The sequence below is a fragment of the Macrobrachium nipponense genome, chromosome 2, assembly GCF_015104395.2.
Source record: "Macrobrachium nipponense isolate FS-2020 chromosome 2, ASM1510439v2, whole genome shotgun sequence".
In the NCBI taxonomy this organism is placed as follows: domain Eukaryota; kingdom Metazoa; phylum Arthropoda; class Malacostraca; order Decapoda; family Palaemonidae; genus Macrobrachium; species Macrobrachium nipponense.
In genome coordinates, this window is record NC_087201.1 from 126,761,203 (window position 1) to 126,767,361 (window position 6,159).

Genomic DNA, 6,159 nt, shown 5'->3' on the forward strand with positions numbered 1-6,159 from the left:
CATTGCACATTGTCAGTCTCCAATATTTGGATCAAGAAATTGAATACATAAGAAAAATAGGGAAGGAATTATGCTATCCTTCACATACATTAGATATTTGTTATAATAAACAGCCAACAAAAAGTTTTATAGTATAAGTAACACGGAGAAAGAAAATTCTAAGAACATTCTCAGTTTGCCTATTTTAATGGATTTGAAACCATCAAATCATTGTTAAAAGCCTTTAAGATCAACCTTGTTTTTTCCTATAATAACACACTAAAAGGAATGTTAATAAAAAAATGGCCCCAGGGAAAGCAACAACATAATATATAAAATTCCATGTATGGACTGTCCCTTTTTTTATCTCGGACAGTCGAGCAAGGCCTTAGAAGTAAGATCAAACCAGCATAAATATTCTGTCAAAACTGGGCAGACATCTAATGCAATATTCATTCATTTAAGTGAAAATAACCACCGGATTAATTGGATTGGTAGTTCAGTAATTGCTAGATCAAAAGATGTCTTATCACGAAATCTTTTAGAATCTGCCATAATACAACTTACTTCCCATTGTAATTTTAATATTAGTCGTGGCCTGTTTCATTTAGACCCTTGTATTTGTAACATGTTTAAGAATGACCTCAAAGATATAATTACAGACTTAAATACAAATTAGTTGCCTTAGAGATATCTTCGTTGTATATGTATGTTTAATATGTTTTGTGAATAAGTTTTTGTTTACCAAAGATCTTAATTGGTCAGCTGTCTCCCTGTATAATCTTTTAATTGTCTTGTCCCTGTGTCTGAGCAGTGGGACTTAATCTTTTTTGTTTTTAAACTGTACCCATGTTTATGCTTGTTTGGAAAGGTTACTCATTCTCCAGGTGCGCCGGATTCTAGGTACTAATCTCCTTATAATCCCTATCTGTCAGTTATACGACCTTTCCTGTACTGTAAATTCCTCCTGTAAGTCGTTTGTCTGCTGAGTAAAGGACGTCGAGTCGAAAGCTCTTGCAAAACTCCGTTGTTTATTTTTCTTTCGTGGCTTATGGATTTACCATATATATCATATATATATATATATATATATATATATATATATATGTGTGTGTGTGTGTGTGTGTGTGTGTGTGTGTGTGTGTGTGTGTGTGTGTTTAAGGTAGCTAAATAGCTGTACATTGATTTTTATGGATTTTGACCATATGGCCCATATGGAGATTAAGCACCAGGCTATCTTGTTCGTGAGCAAAACCTGCTACTAATACAACATAGTATGGTCCGTAAATATTTCTGCATGTGTAATCTGCTTGCTTTAGGGCGTCGACTCAACTGAAAAGAAATTTACCAACATTACAGAACCGTGAATTTGACATAAAATGATCCGTAATCCACAAAAGAGAGACCATATCAAGAGGTCTAGGGATTACGAACACTTGCTGTATGTCAAAGAAAACTTAAAACAACACGATATCGTTAAGTCTACAAAGTAAATCCTGTCACAAAACGAGAGAAATCGGATATTTTATGGATATTTAGCGTGGAACTCGAAATGTGCCCGAAATAAATTAGATTAAATGGATATTAGACTTCCAAACGTTACGAGATTTTACTACGATTATGGTAAGACATAAAGGTGCGATTTTTCTTAAAATGACGGCCCTCTACTTACTTACAAGTTTATACGTTACCGTGCATGTTAGCACTTATCCCATGACTAAACTGTTACTATATAAGAAGCATATGCAATAAAAATAGAAGAAAAATAAAGAGAAATACCGAATTTGGAAATCTCCCAAGACGCTGTCTCCTTCACGGGGGAAAAGAAGCGTCAAGTTCTGAGATCTTTCGACTCACTTTTGAAACTTCGTGATTTGACATTGTCCTGAGAGAAAACCAGAGATTCGGAATTCATTTGGTTATTCAAATTTTGCACATTTTACAGCGTACATACATACAATTAAATCTAGATAGTAAATTTTATTATATATATATATATATATATATATATATATATATATATATATATATAATATCCATCACACTCAAATTATATATATATATATATATATATATATATATATATATATATATATATATATATATATATATATATATATTTATATATATATATATATATATATATATATATATATAATATCCATCACACTCAAATTATATATATATATATTATATATATATATATATATATATATATATATATATATATATATATATATATATATATATATATATATAAATATCCTCACTCTCAAATGTATGTTCGAGTCTCTCTCTCTCTCTAATGTGTATATATATATATATATAATATATATATATATATATATATATATATATATATGTATATATATGTATATTTATATATATATATATATATATATATATATATATGTATATATATGTATATATTTAATATATATATATATATATATATATATATATATATATATATAACGAGGAAAAATCTCTGACGAGGTCAAATGACACTCGTTTAAACAAATTAAAAAAACGCGTTGCCTACTTTTTTATTTTTTTTCCTGTTGATGCCATCTCTGAAGTTGGCTGAAAACAAAGTTTCAAACTAGGCTAATATAAACTCTTGTTGTTACAAAAAATATACTTTTTTATTTCCCAAAATTAAGCTAACAGGAAAATGGAATAAAATTAATTAAGCATGACCCAAACAGAAACGTTCAACTATCATATTCCTCTCAAAATCATATTTAAATAAGTACTCTCTTTTCCCTTAAGTGTCCAAACATTCATAGTTTATCAATAGTCAAAATTAGTCTATAGAAAGCCCATAAGGTGACTTCGAATCCATCTGAAATAAAGAGACCATAATTATGACAAAATAAAACCTTAAAGTTCGTCAATAAAGAATGTGTGCCACACCTCACTTCTCTTTCTCTAGAAGCTGAATTTCGTCACTATAAATTTTAACTTTTTCAAAGTTCTTCACTACGTTACCTTGTCCGACAGACCTGCAACACCCCTCCTACACCGAAAGCACTTGTTGTCTTCTTTGACAGTTGACCATCCAATTCCTCTGCCAATTCACATCCCTGAGACACGTGTAATGAACTCACACTCACCAAATGACGCACAGATGTATGCAAGCTACATACATGGAACTCGTGATTATTAGAATGTATCACTGACCCCAATTATGCACCGGTAAACTTTCCTGTTTGTTTTTTCATTTCAGCATCTTCAACGAATCCAGCGTTTTGCATCCGTCTCTAACCGGCAAGAGCTAAGGTTATCAACCCCACTGTTTAATATTATAGATTGTTACTAGTGCCTTTAAAGTGGCTCCACCTCCTCTGTCTTTTGTACACCCCTGTCGCACACTACATTGGCTACTGGTATATACTAATTCCTAATATTTGCAAGATAGCTCCTATAACACATTTCGGTTATCATTATAACTACTATCTATACCTGCAATCACTGGAACTCTGTAGCATTCGTCGAAGAAGAATTCATCCCCATCGTTATCCTCTAGCAGTGGAACCATAAGCACCTCCTGTGTAGGCGGAACTTTAATAACCACCTCGTGGTCCCATGTAAGTGTTTCATGAACATCTTTGTCAAATAATTGTAGATCCCGGCTCAGCGTGTGAACCATCTCTAAACGACTCTGCATGCGTCATTATTAAGTGTCTGCGACCCCTATAGGTGTATCTTAACACCCTCGTTACTAAACTGTAGATTCAACGTCTTCCTATAAAGGAATCGTAACCACCACCTCGTTTACAACTTGAAATATCCCGTGACTTCCATGCAAGTGCGTCCTGCACCCGCCTCGTAGAAGTACTGTAGACTCTTGATTTGTCAAGGAATGTATCCTGAAACGATCCTTCGACGACATCTACGTCCGTACAAAGTCGACACGTAACATCATCGTCCGTGTGAAGATCTGACCTCTGGTTGTAGATCCCAAGTTGTTTTCGTTGTCACTCCCGTGTGAACATGTTCTAACTGACTTTTTGACAAGTCTACATGATCTTGGAACAAATAAAGTCTTGCTTTGACACACGGATTTGTCATGAACTAATATACCCAATTTCAAAGCCAATTATTAAGGACTAAAATTCTTCACTAAAATAAAATATGATCTTTATCTACTGACCCCTATTAAGCTTACTGGGAGAATTATTATCACTAACTGACCACTCATTATTGATCCTGTATCTGACAAATGTACTATCAAAACCCCCATAATGTCTGTACAGCAAAACCCCTGTAATGTTTATCCAGCTAACCTCCATCAAACTAATGTTGAATATTCCTTCTATCCTACGTACCCCAAGATAAATTCTACCTCCTTTCTATATAGGCCGGTCAATAGAGGGTCGAACCCGAAACTAATTACTATAAAGCTGGAATCAATTTCAAAGTGTTCTTTCATATGTACATATTTCCAGAAAAAAAACCCATCGGCCAACTCCTTGAGTGTTTTACAAAATTTGATCCTGAAGTTAACATCTATCTACGTAAAAAGCTGCTCGAAATGCAAAGATTTTGATTGAATGGTAACTTCAGCATTTTCAATTAAAAGACTTTTTAGACCAACAGATTAAAAATTCCATTAGCTTTTGAAATTTATGGGTCTATTTTTCTTGTAGGGGGCCCAAAAAATATAACATAAATATCTTTATTTTTTTTAAGGATTAGATGGTCTTTTTGTGTTATGTGATAGCATAGAGTTAATCTTATATTACCCCTATATAATGATATCTTATTGAAACTCAAAATAACTCCACCGGCCAACTCCTTGAGTGTTTTACAAAATTCTATCCTGAAGTTAACATCTTTATACGTAAAAAGCTGCTCGAAATGGATTTTTATTGAATGTTAACTTCAGCATTGCTTATTGCTTAGATATAACTAAGTTCATTTTCAGTTGAAGGCTTTTTTTAGACCAAATAGATTAAAAATTCCATTAGATTTTGCAATTATGGGTCTATTTTTCTTGTAGGGGGCCCAAAAAATATAATATAACATAAATATCTTATTTTTTTACGGATTTGATGGTCTTTTTGCGTTATGTGATAGTATAGAGTTAATCTTATATTACCCCTATATAATGATATCTTATTGAAACTTCAAAGGCCTTGGGTAATCATATATTAAACCAGGGAATGACGATCGAATTTTAAAATGTCTCTTAAGAGGACAGCAATTTCCATCTTGAAGCTTTAGGCGTTATTCAGCATGCATATATATATATATATATATATAATATAATATATATATATATATATATGGTATATATATAATATATATATATATATATATATATATATATTATATAATGATATATATAATATATATATATATATATATAATATATATATATATAGTATTTATGATATATATATTATATATATATATATATATATATATATATTATGGTATATATGTATATATATATATAACATAATATATATATATATTATATATATATATATAATATATATATATATAGTATATATCTATATATATATATATTTCCCGCAGAATTGCGAGATGGAGTTGTTTGCCTAAAATATGACTGATCAATATAAATTCAGTAAACCAACTTTTGTTTAGAGCATCATACAGATTTTTTTTTTTTTTTTACATCTTCCATACAAATGTTATGATACCTTTTTTTTCCAGGTATGGTGTCGTGCATAATTTGTAAGAAGTCATTTGTTCCTATTGTTCAAGTAAAAGAAAAAGGACTGCTTAGTCTTACTGAATATAGTCAACGGAGAAATGAAGAGACAATCTACCAGCAACTGCCCCCTCACCCGAGTAAAATGAAGGGCTTGATGTTTTGGTTCACGAACACTGTAGGAAATGGTTCAACAATAAACGTAGAATTTCAACAGAATCAGAAAAGACTCAAAGAAGAAAGACAAGGAGATCAACAAGTTTGCTTGACTGGAAAATTAATTGTTTTTATGTAATTCAACCTGCAAGATAGATAAAAAGAATCCATCGAGACGGGATTGGCATCTTGCTTCGACAATTCAACTTCCCGAGAAAATCTTGGAAGCTTGTAAATTTAGACTTGAAACTGACGAGCATGATGAATGGGCTTTAGAAGTGCATGCCAGAGCACTTGATTTTTTTGCCGCAGAAGCTCGATATCATAGAAATTGTCGG

At 31.5% G+C, this 6,159-nt stretch overlaps 1 long non-coding RNA gene across 1 annotated transcript in view; it reads left to right on the forward strand.

Moving 5' to 3' along the window:
- The window catches only part of LOC135221521 (uncharacterized), a 59,950-nt gene extending 54,163 nt beyond the window's left edge, over positions 1-5,787 (forward strand). Inside the window, exons 2-3 of the long non-coding RNA XR_010315999.1 lie at positions 3,209-3,569; positions 5,668-5,787. This is a non-coding gene — a long non-coding RNA (uncharacterized LOC135221521). The remainder of the gene's footprint in view (positions 1-3,208; positions 3,570-5,667) is intronic.
- Positions 5,788-6,159: the final 372 nt, after the last annotated feature.